This window comes from Apodemus sylvaticus, chromosome 4 (genome assembly GCF_947179515.1).
Source record: "Apodemus sylvaticus chromosome 4, mApoSyl1.1, whole genome shotgun sequence".
NCBI lineage: Eukaryota > Metazoa > Chordata > Mammalia > Rodentia > Muridae > Apodemus > Apodemus sylvaticus.
Genome location: NC_067475.1, coordinates 13,936,558 through 13,949,879, shown reverse-complemented (window position 1 = coordinate 13,949,879; position 13,322 = coordinate 13,936,558). Strand labels below are relative to the sequence as shown.

The 13,322-nt window shown below is 42.0% G+C and overlaps 1 protein-coding gene across 3 annotated transcripts in view; it reads left to right on the top strand.

Annotated features, from left to right (window-relative positions):
* Positions 1–493: 493 nt before the first annotated feature.
* The window catches only part of Ttll7 (tubulin tyrosine ligase like 7), a 135,715-nt gene continuing 122,886 nt past the window's right edge, over positions 494–13,322 (top strand). For all 3 annotated transcript variants that reach the window (XM_052178973.1, XM_052178974.1, XM_052178975.1), the window contains exon 1: positions 494–682. The gene's annotated coding sequence lies outside the window, so the exon portion shown is untranslated. The remainder of the gene's footprint in view (positions 683–13,322) is intronic.

Below are 13,322 nucleotides of genomic sequence, written 5' to 3'. Positions count from 1 at the left end.
ACAAAAAACCAGAAGAGCCCTTTTGTGAGATCTAAGGCACCCCTCTGTGTTAAGCTGAGGTGGTGGACTTGGGACCTGGAGCTCTAGGTCACAAGATGAAGAAGGTAGGTGGCCAGGTAGGTGTCAGGCCAGCTCTCCTAGCATCCCCTTAGGAGGGGACGGCACCCTGGAGCTAGCGTTGCTAGGTCCTCTGTTAAGGCGTTCTGAACGCTCCCTGAGCGGGACCAAGAATAAGGCGGGGTGAGGGGTGCCCTGGAAAGTCCAGCGCATTCTTCTGCACACCTAGATGAGAAGCCACGGGTCCGGGAGGTCCCTAGCTCTCAGGGCGAGCTGCAGGCAGAGGTCCCTCCTTTTCCTTGGTTTCTCTTGCCAGTCGCCAGCCCTCCCGAGGTTCTGGTGCTTGTCCCTCCGTGCACGATGCGCACCCCTGGGCGCAGTGGGCAAATGGTCTGGCCCATCGGTAGCTACCACCCCCCCTCCCCTTGGGCACGACAGCTGCTCCAGCTGCTCCTCCGGTCGAGCTTCTGAGCTCTGAACCGTGGCTGCCCCGGGCGGTGGGCGAGCTGAGGTGATCCCAGGACGACCCGCGGGGTGGGCCGACCGGGGAGCCGCCAGCCGCTAGCGGGGAGTGCGGGCCACCCAGGGACCGGCCACAGGATCCTGCCAGAGAGGTGCCTCAGCTGTGAGTACCTGCCCTTGCCCCCGCCCCTCTCCTCCACACCCCTGGTCGTGGCGCCCATTCCCTCCAGTCCCTGTCCTGGAGAAGTGCCAGGGTGGAAGCTGTGAGGAGGGCGGCTGCTGCCAGGCTCATGAGTCAGCATCATTGGCGCTCAGAGGTTTGGAGAGGACTGGACCAGATTATTTGTGGGGTCCCGCTTCAGTTTCTGGACCTGCTCTGCTCTGGCAGGGTGAAGGGGGCAGAGCTTCCAGTCCCCAGCTGGGTTGATCTGTCAGGATATTCTGTCCCCAGTCCCAGTGTCAACCTCCTTGAGCAGAGCATGTTGTGTATTCTTGAAAGTGTGTCAGTGAGATCTCTTTAAACACACATCTCCCTTTCTCCACTTCTCATCCCACTAGACATCCACTTTATTGGATGGATATCAAAACATCCCCCAAACTGATTTTTTTTTTTTTTTTTTGTAGAATTTGTCTTATATCCAGCATTGGTTTGACTGATTAAAAAAAGAAATGAAAAGATACATAGGTATAATGAATAATAACATATTTTGGGGCACGTTTTGTGTGTGTGTGTGTGTGTGTGTGTGTGTGCAATCGAGCTAAATTATCGCATCAACTCAGAGCCAGTTCTGGAAAGTGAGGGGCAGAGATCTTGAATTACAGTCTCAAGGTCACAGAACAAGAATTTGAATCCAGGTCTCCCTCACTCCAACATCTGTGGACCATCTACTGTATCAGTCAGTGTTGGGTCTACTTATGTACTATTAGATATTAAGTACACTATTAATTTTCATAGGAGTCGTCTCAAACACTAGCGACAGCAACCTGTAAACTTTCTGCACATTACCCTGCACACACAGGAGCGATCCTGTGAGAAAACGTCCATTTTATTAGCATCTAGCAAAAATGTGTATTTGGACAACCCTCTATCGGAGAGCTGGGCCCGAACCAGAGAGGCCCAACCTGATTCTGGGTGGTGATACATGCTGAATGCTTGAGTCTTGGGAGAATTAATTAGCATCACAGTCAGCAATCTGGAATTCACTCTTTAATTTTTGGGTAACATTCAAAGGAAGAACAGTGCTCTCGTTTGCAGGGTGTGAGACTGAATCTTGCACACCAGGGTGATAAGCTGAAACTCAAGTAATGCTATTTGTGACTTGGCATAGCAGGCGACAGTTTATAGGTTAAGGAGCTAAACTATAGAGAAGGTTTGAGATCATCCAGTAAGTGCTAGCATAGGAACAAGCACTTACTCTTAAGGGCTTGCTTTACTTATTAAATAAAACATGTAAGTTTTATTTAATACATGCTATAGTAAGACGGAGACCTGACCAGTGGGAAGGGAGTTTGATAATTGATGCTCTGCTCATCAGCAGTCATACTGACCTTGTGTGCTCCTTCTGCAAAAATAGTGGACACCAGATCTTTCTCCCCCTCCTCTGGCAGGTCCTTTGATGCGCTTTCATTTATGATTTATGGATTTTTCTCCTAAGATGTGCGACTCTTGTTGATATCTCGGGTGTCAGGTTGCTAATGTACAGATGGTGTTTATTTCCAAGTCCTGGCAGAGTATTTGATGGCATACAAGAGCACGGCCAGTTAGCCCATCACTTCTGAAGCACTGGACCAATTGATCTGGAGTTGTTATTGTTGAAGGGGATATTAATAGACTAAAGCCCATGGCCTAAGTAAGGTCATAACATGGAGACAGAGATTTATATTTGTTGTTCAGACAACACTGTGTGTGGTCCTGAGATTTCTAGAAGGTCACCTATTTGTTATTTATATTCTGCACCTTGGTGAGGCATATTGCAATCCAGTCTGTTTGATCCCAGGAGGGACCTCAGAACTGATATGAATGAATAAGCAGAAACAGACCATTAATGCCCCAAAAGCAGAAAATGGAAAGTGCATGCCCTACTAGTGACGTCATAGGCAGGGTTTTAAAACAGCAGGCTTCATTTAGATAATACCACCGTGGGTATGAATACAATGCGAGCCGGCTGTCCAATTCTACTTCCTCTCAGCCTTTGTTTGTATTTGACCAGTAACTACTGAAAAGCATCTAAACTTATGACTTCAAGAAACTCCAGGTCTAGCTGAGAGGTATTGACTTAACTCAGAAATAAGGAATGGAATGACAGAATGGGCTCAATGTTGTCAGGTGATGTAACTTTAGGCACCACCACAACACCTGAAGAGAAGAGGGAACCCGTAGAAGTGCGGTGGTTGGTCAGGCTGCCAGGGACGACTTCATGCACAGAAGTGAATTAAGTGACTATTTGAAGTTTGGATTGATTTCTGTAGCTAGAGAAACGGTCAGCTGAGATGTGCTAGGCTCTGGGCTGTGAAGAACTTTGAATGTCAGGCATGAGATCTGTTTCTGATGTGGTAGCCGTGGAACTAGCAGAGATATTTATAATCAGAGTGAGTTTTTCCTGCTCATGCTTATCATTTCCTCTGCCTCAATACCCTTGCAGAAAAAAATGGAATCCTTTTGGACACTAAAGGAATTATCAACTAAATGCAGAAGAGAAATTCTGTGAAAACAAAATATTTCCCTTCTAATGAGAGTCACTCTTTAAAATTCTGTTGTACAATTATGAATAAATTGGAAAGTATAAAAATAGAAATAGAAATAGCATACTCTTACCAAGTAAAGACAACCATTGACAACATTATTTGTGTTTGGCTTTAACTGTGATAAGTTAATTATTACTGTACTTTTTTTTTTAACTTTTACTCACTAAAAACATTTAAAATGCCTGCATAACTTTCTATGAGGTAGACATACTAAAATTTCCTAATAATTCCCCTTGTTCAGCATATTATTGATCATAATCAAGACATCATGGTGAACATTTTGATGCATAAACTTTTTTATCTAGAAGATTAATTCTGTAGACTAACATCTCTGGAGAGAGGGCATGGATGGACTCTTCAAATTAGACAATTTCAACAAGGTTTGAATCTCTACTAAAGTTTACATGTTCAATTTAGTTTCAATCCGGTATACAATACATGTATATTTTTAAAAATGCAAGTCATGCTGGACGGTGGTGGTGCATGCCTTTAATCCCAGCACTTGAATTTCTGAGTTCAAGGCCAGCCTGGTCTACAGAGTGAGTTCCAGGACAGCCAGGGCTACACAGAGAAACCCTGTCTCAAAAAACCAAAAAAAAAAAAAAAAAAAAACCTAAGAAAGAAGATGTAATTAAAGTCAGAGAACAGGTTTGAGGTTTGATGAGAGAAAGGGGGAGGAGTGTCTGGCCAGAGAAGAGGCACCTGTGGCAGAGGATCTTCAGCTCCTAGGGATGACTTTCCCCCAAAACAGTCTCCTTCAGGCTTTTTAGTCTCTGTTTTCCTGTGTCAGATTCCCAGGTCTTCATCTTTGGTTCCCCAGTAATGCTGGGCGTGGATGGAAGCTGTCCCAGTCCATAACTTAGAGAATCTGTGACCCATGCTGCAGCACAGCTCTTAGCAGCAGCCCCCACCACAGAGTCCACGGGTGCATAAGAGGCACGTTTGGTGGCCCTTGATGGTCCCTGTTCGACCCCTGGTGTACGTTTGTCAGGGATAACCTTTGAGCAGAATGGCAGCTGGGAGATGCATAGCATGCTTAGTGTCCCCGCCCAACACTTAGATTCTTACCTCATTTCTCACCAGAGGAAAAAACTCCTCTGTGGAGGAGACCATGCCTCAGGTTTCCTTATGAGCCGAGAAGTCACCTAACAGTCCCTTCTTGTTAAGAGTAAGACAGGAGCCTCCTATCTGATCACTATGGAGTAAAAGTGGTCTTCAATAGCAACAGAAACAACAGAAAGCCCACATACACGTGGAAACTGAACAATACTCTACTCAATGATACCTTGGTCAAGGAAGAAATAAAGAAAGAAATTAAAGACTTTTTAGAACACAATGAAAATGAAAACACAACATACCCAAATCTATGGGACACAATGAAAGCAGTGCTAAGAGGAAAACTCATAGCCCTGAGTGCCTCCAAAAAGAAAATGGAGAGAGCATACATTACCAGCTTAATGACACACCTGAAAGCCCTGGAACAAAAAGAAGCTATTTCGCCCAGGAGGAGTAGAAGGCAGGAAATCATCAAACTCAGGGCCGAAATCAATCAAGTAGAAACAAAGAGAACCATACAAAAAATCAACAATACCAGGAGCTGGTTCTTTGAGAAAATCAACAAGATAGATAAACCCTTAGCCAGAATGACCAAAGGGCACAGAGAAAGTATCCAAATTAACAAACTTAGAAATGAAAAGGGAGATATAACAACGGAAACTGAGGAAATCCAAAAAATCATCAGATCCTACTACAAGAGCCTATACTCAACACAACTGGAGAATCTGGAGGAAATGGACAATTTCCTTGACAGATACCAAATACCAAAATTAAATCAGGACCAACTAGACCATCTAAACAGTCCCATAAGGCCTAAAGAAATAGAAGGAGTCATAGAAAGTCTTCCAACCAAAAAAAGCACAGGACCAGATGGCTTCAGTGCAGAATTCTACCAGACCTTCAAAGAAGAGTTAACACCAATACTCTTCAAACTATTCCACAAAATAGAAACAGAAGGAACACTACCCAATTCCTTCTACGAAGCCACAATTACGCTGATACCAAAGCCACACAAAGATCCAACAAAGAAAGAGAACTTCAGACCAATTTCCCTTATGAACATCGATGCAAAAATACTCAATAAAATTCTTGCCAACCGAATCCAAGAACACATCAAAACGATCATCCACCATGATCAAGTAGGCTTTATCCCGGGAATGCAGGGTTGGTTCAATATACGGAAATCCATCAATACAATCCACTACATAAACAAACTCAAAGAACAAAACCACATGGTCATTTCATTGGATGCTGAAAAAGCATTTGACAAAATTCAGCATCCCTTCATGCTTAAAGTCTTGGAGAGAACAGGAATTCAAGGCCCATACCTAAACATAGTAAAAGCAATATACAGCAAACCGGTAGCCAGCATCAAACTAAATGGAGAGAAACTTGAAGCAATCCCACTGAAATCAGGGACCAGACAAGGCTGCCCCCTTTCTCCTTATCTTTTCAATATTGTACTTGAGGTACTAGCTCGGGCAATTCGACAACATAAGGAGGTCAAAGGGATACAAATTGGAAAGGAAGAAGTCAAACTATCATTATTTGCAGACGACATGATCGTCTACCTAAGTGACCCAAAGAACTCCACTAGAGAACTCCTACAGCTGATAAACAACTTCAGCAAAGTGGCAGGTTATAAAGTCAACTCAAGCAAATCAGTGGCCTTCCTATACTCAAAGGATAAGCAGGCTGAGAAAGAAATTAGGGAAATGACCCCCTTCACAATAGCCACAAACAGTATAAAGTATCTTGGGGTGACTCTTACCAAACATGTGAAAGATCTGTATGACAAGAACTTCAAGACTCTGAAGAAGGAAATGGAAGAAGACCTCAAAAAATGGGAAAACCTCCCATGCTCATGGATCGGCAGAATCAATATAGTTAAAATGGCCATTTTGCCTAAAGCACTATACAGATTCAATGCAATACCCATCAAAATCCCAACTCAATTCTTCACAGAGCTAGAAAGAGCAATTATCAAATTCATCTGGAACAACAAAAAACCCAGGATAGCTAAAACTATTCTCAGCAACAAAAGGAAATCTGGGGGAATCAGTATCCCCGACCTCAAGCAATACTACAGAGCAATAGTGTTAAAAACTGCATGGTATTGGTACAGTGACAGACAGGAGGATCAATGGAACAGGATTGAAGATCCAGAAATGAACCCACACACCTATGGCCACTTGATCCTCGACAAAGAGGCTGAAAACATCCAATGGAAAAAAGATAGCCTTTTCAACAAATGGTGCTGGTTCAACTGGAGGTCAGCATGCAGAAGAATGCGAATTGATCCATCCTTGTCTCCTTGTACTAAGCTCAAATCCAAATGGATCAAGGACCTCCACATAAAGCCAGACACTCTGAAGCTAATAGAAAAAAAACTGGGGAAGACCCTTGAGGACATCGGTACAGGGAGAAAGTTTCTGAACAGAACACCAATAGCGTATGCTCTAAGAGCAAGAATTGACAAATGGGACCTCATAAAATTACAAAGTTTCTGTAAGGCAAAGGACACCATCAAGAGGACAAATCGGCAACCAACAAATTGGGAAAAGATCTTCACCAATCCTACATCAGATAGAGGGCTAATATCCAATATATATAAAGAACTCAAGAAGTTAGACTCCAGAAAACCAAACAACCCTATTAAAAAATGGGGTACAGAGTTAAACAAAGAATTCTCACCTGAAGAACTTCGGATGGCGGAGAAGCATCTTAAAAAATGCTCAACTTCATTAGTCATTAGGGAAATGCAAATCAAAACAACCCTAAGATTTCATCTTACACCAGTCAGAATGGCTAAGATTAAAAATTCAGGAGACAGCAGGTGTTGGAGAGGGTGTGGAGAAAGAGGAACACTCCTCCACTGCTGGTGGGGTTGCAAATTGGTACAACCACTCTGGAAATCAATCTGGCGGTTCCTCCGAAAACTGGGCACCTTACTTCCAGAAGATCCTGCTATACCACTCCTGGGCATATACCCAGAAGACTCCCCACCATGTAATAAGGATACATGTTCTACTATGTTCATAGCAGCCCTATTTGTAATTGCCAGATGCTGGAAAGAACCCAGGTATCCCTCAACAGAAGAGTGGATGCAAAAAATGTGGTATATCTACACAATGGAGTACTATTCAGCCATTAGAAACAATGAATTCATGAAATTCTTAGGCAAATGGATGGAGCTAGAGAATATCATACTAAGTGAGGTAACCCAGACTCAAAAGGTGAATCATGGTATGCACTCACTAATAAGTGGATATTAACCTAGAAAACTGGAATACCCAAAACATAATCCACACATCAAATGAGGTACAAGAAGAAAGGAGGAGTGGCCCCTGGTTCTGGAAAGACTCAGTGAAACAGTATTCAGCAAAACCAGAACGGGGAAGTGGGAAGGGGTGGGTGGGAGGACAGGGGAAGAGAAGGGGGCTTGCGGGACTTTCGGGGAGTGGGGGGGCTAGAAAAGGGGAAATCATTTGAAATGTAAATAAATTATATCGAATAATAAAAAAAAAATAATAAAAAAAAAAAAAAAAAAAAGAAAAAAAAAAAAAAAAAAAAAAAAAAAAAAAAAAAAGAGTAAGACAGGAGCCCAGTGTTGAGGAGGTGCTTTATCTGGGTTCTTGATATATTCCCCAAAGTTCTTCCTTGGGCTTCTCTTGGGATCGACTTCCGTCATTCTTATTTGGGTCATGAGCCTGGGGCTCCTCTGAGGTGGGTTAGCTGTAAATTGTCTCTGGTGGAAGAGGAGTCAAGGGATGCGCTGCACTGGAGGACACACTTAGGACGTGAAGCTTGTTCTGAGATGAGGCAGTCCTGACGCAATGAAGATGAGAGCGTGGCACTGCAAACCACAGCGAAACTTGACCTTCCCCAAACTTAGGCTCCAAGAGATGATTTCTGATGGACGCTAGGCTCTCAAGGGCCTGAGGATTTTAAGCTGATTTTGCCTTCTGGTTAGTTGGAGCCTATTATCAAAAAGTTGTCTTAAGTTCTTAGGAGCTTGAAAGTCCCTCTCTGTTTATCTCGGGCATTACTCTCCAAACATGGAGTGGGCTTAGCAGTCTCGAAAGTTTAATTAGGTTTAACTGTTCATTCCCTGTTCACCTTTATTTCTCATTGGACATTTAGCTCTGACCACATGACCGCCATTAGTGTATATCATTAGTGGCAAAGCCAAGGCAATGCGCTCATTTAGACGCTAGGGCGTGGGTGGGTGATGTGTTAATTCCCCTCCCCGCTTTCTTACATCGTTTATTTGGAATCACCTGGTTGGCTGGCTGATTATTTTCTCTTCTTCAGGTTTTAGAATTCAGTGGTCTCACGGGAGTCTTTTCTCAGGGTGTCCCAAAGGTCTCGGGGATTGCTTACCATCCCCCCTTCTCGGGGATTGCTTACCATCCCCCCCCCCCCATAATGGTATTGTCCATCTGCAAAGCTGCCTTGTTGACTGCTGATTCTAAATTGTTGGGACACCTAAGCTTCCAAACCTGTGTTATTTTTTTTTTTTTTTTTGTCCCTCTGCCTAGCCATGTGAAATGAAACATTCCATTTGACAAAGGGCTATTTTTGAACAATTCTAGCTCTCTCACCCACTGCTTTGTGAAGTGCGAACTGGGACCATGGCCGATTCAACAAGATGAAAATAGCCTGGTTTCTTTTTTAAACTTCATTTTTATGTTGAAAGTTCCTCCCTCCTCCGTTAGCACTCAGCGAAGCTGTCGTTTAAAGCAAGCAGGTCATCTGTAGATTTAGATGGTGAGGGACTAGTGTAATTCAGGCAGCATCTTCAAGATCGTTCCTTGGCTGGCTTGTGCACATCCTTAGACATTCTCATTAAAGGTAATTCCATCTCTCTTTCCTAAGGATTCCTACTTGAGCTGCATGCAGAACTTCATTGGCATAGCACTACTATATTTAAACGAGGAATATTAGTAAGAAAAGCAACTGTAAGTTTGAGTCACTGCATTTCCTGGAAACATCTCAATGTCTAATTCTGTCATAATTGCAAGTCTACTCTTCAAAGGACCCATTAAATAAAACATATGGCCACCTGTAACATCTGGAGTGATAGCTGGATAAGCAGTCTAGTTAGCTCGGCTCTTAGTCCGCCTGGCACAGTCTGCCGCTAACTAGTGGCCCTGGGATGGTCCTGGAAAGGGATAAGATGGAAAGGGACCCCTTTTCTGTAGTCAGTTGGTTTAATATTCATGAGCCATCTGTATGTTTACTTAGTTTTAGTTTTGATCACATCCATGAAGTAATCGTGAGCGACATCATCTACAACCCTGTGATTGACAGGTATCGTTTTGCCCATTCTAACAATGTGAACAATAGAACTAAAGAGACACAAAGCAAGCAAACAGCAGTGTGCAGAGAACCAGCACCTGGCCCATAGCTGTCCCTTCAGATACGTGTCTCCATACCCGCTGCGAGCACTTTGTATGAAACAAAGACAATGAACTTCCCTGGTTTTTAATTGATAGTACTTTTGGTTTTACTTCCTTTAGGGCACTTGGGAAAAACTTCACTTATTGAATACCTGTGTGGCTAATAGCTCATATTTAAACCAATTAGTTTTGGAAAGTATAAAATATCATTTTTAGAACTCCACAGAGATAAGTTGGAAGAAAACATACATCTTAAGTACCAAGGGAGGGTGTGAGGGAAAGACCAGTGTTTCTTAGAATCAATGAACTTGGGCCACAGAGATGCTACATCAGATAAAGTGCTTGCTTCGCGAGCCTTGAGACTCAAGTTTGAACTCTCTCGAACCCATGTGAAGGTTGAAGGAGAGAAATTACTTCACAAGGGTCCCTCTGATTCTCCCCTTTGTGCTGTATACATGTGTGACCTTCCTATACCAATGGGCACATGTACATATAACAATATATAAACTTTTAAAAAATTAAAAAATATTAGATTTTATATCTGAGTAAAAGCCTTTTTGCTTGTCTAAAACTGATGCCAAACAAACATTTGCTGTAATGAAAGGGTGGCTATTACATATGTTTTGGGTTGCCATTTTGGAAGAAGAGGCATTTTGTTTTTAAGTGTTTATTTGGGATGTATACCTCAAGTGCTATCTTTATCCTTGATTCAGTGTTAAGTATAGCATGCATTCCTCGTTGGCTAGGCAGAGCATATGTGCTTCCATTTGGCACTTAATCATTTGTGATCGTTGTTGTGTTGTTTCTAGAGCATGCAAGGGATAAGCACAATACAGGCATACGATGCACGAAGGGTAAAAAGCGGTTTCTACTGGGAATAACTTTAAGAAAGTGCACGTGGGGGAGGAGAGATGGCTCAGTGCTTAAGTCATTGTGCTGCTCTTCCAGAGAACCCAAATGTGGTGCCCAGCCCCCTTATGAGGCAGCTCGCAATAGCCTGTAACTTCAGCTCCAAGGGATCTAACACATTCTGCCTTCTGTGGTCACCTGCTCTCACAGCACAAGCCTAGACAGACAGACAGACAGACAGACATCTCCCAAAACCTCATAAAACCCAAAAAGTGTACTCAGTATTATTGAATATAGAGATTTGGATCCCCAAGTAAAATTAGCTGATGATACAGAAATGGATTGTCTTCTTACCTAATTGTATATCTCTTGTCAATATGAAAGTGATGGTAGTATTTTATAAAAAACAAAAACAAAAACAAAATCAAAAACACCCAATACAGTAGTCACTGCTTGTTTATGATGTCATCTTTCATGGTTTCATTTGCAAATGGACAACCATGGTCTGAAAAATATTAAATGGGAAGTTCTTGAAATAACAGCTCACAGTTCTGAGCAGTGCAGCTTTAGCTGTGCAGGCAGTGTTGCTGGGGACTGGCAAAAACAAGTAGCAAAATATTCTTCCCAAGTGACAAGGCAAAAACTCCCAATAAGCAAGAAAACTATCATGAGCAGAGGCTCCCATGGCCAGTGGTACAATGTAGAATAAACACATCTGTGTAATTTTTACAGATTGAATTGTTGGGTTGTCAGTCATGGGCAGAGGTTCCCATGGCCTGTGGTACAATGTAGAATCAGCACATCTATGTAACTTTTACAGATTGAATTGTTAGATTGTCATATTTTACTGTTAGTTGTAATTGTTGATTTCTTACTGTACCTAGTTTATAAATGAAACTACTGTACACAAAACACGTACATGTGAAACCATCGTATGTAAGAGTTAGTTCTAGCCAAGATTTCAGGACTCTGCTCCATGTCTGGGAAAGTGTGTCCTTCCTCTTTGATCTTGACCACAGGCAGCCAACATTCTGCTTTCTGTGTCTACGAATCTGTGTATGTTAGATACTGATCTAACGAGCAAGGATCTCAGGTGGAGGGAGTCAGGTACTGTTTACCTTTCATAGCCTGTCCTCAGGGTTCACGCTGGTGTAGTACGTGGTTGAGTAACACGGCACTGTGAGGATGGAGCATACTGTGTATCTCTGTTGGCTCCTTCAAGACACTTGTGTTCTTTCCATTTCATGGCCCTAGTGAGTAGCGCTTCTGTGGATGGGCAGATCTGTCTCCACTGTTCTTGAACTGTATTCACAAGCAGGATGCCTGCAGCACAGGGTGGCTCTACTTTGCGGGCTTTGAGGGACCCCCGTGATGTTTTACACAGAAGTTTCAGTATTTTGCCACCAGCAGTTACACATATGTTCTCATTACCACACTCATGCTGACACCTCCTGCTGTTTTGTGACGTGAGGTCTCACGGTGGTTTGGGTTGTGTTTCCCAGATACTCAGCATCTTTACCTTGTCACGTGCTTCGTCTTTGGAGACATGTCTATTAAAGCCATCCATGTTAAAATAGCATTAGTTATTTGATTGTTTCAAAAAGCATTTTTTAATTTCCATTGTTAAATTGTAGTTTTTATGTGTTCTAATCATGTATTCAGTAAATGCTTTGCAGATACGGTTTCCCATTCTGCAGATCACGTTTTTCCCTCTGTTATGGCCTTTCTTATTTTATATAATCAATTTTTCTATTTTTGCTTTTCTTGCTTACATATATAATTGTTTATTTTAGCAGTCTAAAAATTTACTGTTGGGTTGTTTCAAAACTTACGTTCTTTAATTCTTTTTTCCTTCTAAAAATCTACAAGATTATTTTTGTAAATTTGTAATCATGATATATACCATACCATTTTATAAATTAAACTTAGTGTTAGTCTTGTCTGTGGAAAAATTTGAAGTTAGGTGATATCTTCACAATATCACTTCTTCCAAATCACAAACATGACAGATTCTCCTAGGCTGTCTTACTTGATGTTTTCTATCAATATTAGTAATAAGTTTGATGATACAGATTTTATGCATGTTTTAAGTACTTTATCTTTACCTGGAACAAATATAAATAATATTCAGTTTCAAATTTCTGTTTCTATTTTCTTGTCAGTGAGTAAACATGCAGTTGGTTTTGTGTCTTAATTTTGTTAACCTAGAACCTTATTGAATTTGTTTCTTGGTGATAGAATTTACAGATATTTCCTTTTCATACTAAACATGATTATATCATTTGCAAAACAGTTTGTTTTCTTTCCAACCTACACACCTTTGTTACTTTTAATACAAATGGCTGGAACTTCTAGTATTAGGTTAAATAAAAATGATGAGTTCATATCGTTGCCTTGTTCCCAGGGATAAGCAGACATTGTTCATTTCCTTTTTAGTACAATGCTAGTTGTGTGTGTATGTATGTCTGTGTGTGTGTGCCTCAGTGTGTGCCTGTGTGTGCCCCTGTGTCTGTCTGTGTATGTCTTTGTGTGTGTCTGTGTGTGTGCCCATGTGTCTGTCTGTGTGTATGTCTTTGTGAGTGTATGTCTGTGTGTGTCTGTGTCTGTCTTTGTGTGTGTGTGTCTATGTCTTTGTGTGTGTGTCTATGCGTGTCTGTGTGTGTATGATCTGTGTGTGTGTGTTTGTGTGTGTTCTTGTCGTTGTTATCCCACTGTTTCTGTCAACCCTTTCATAAGTTGAAAATGTTTAAA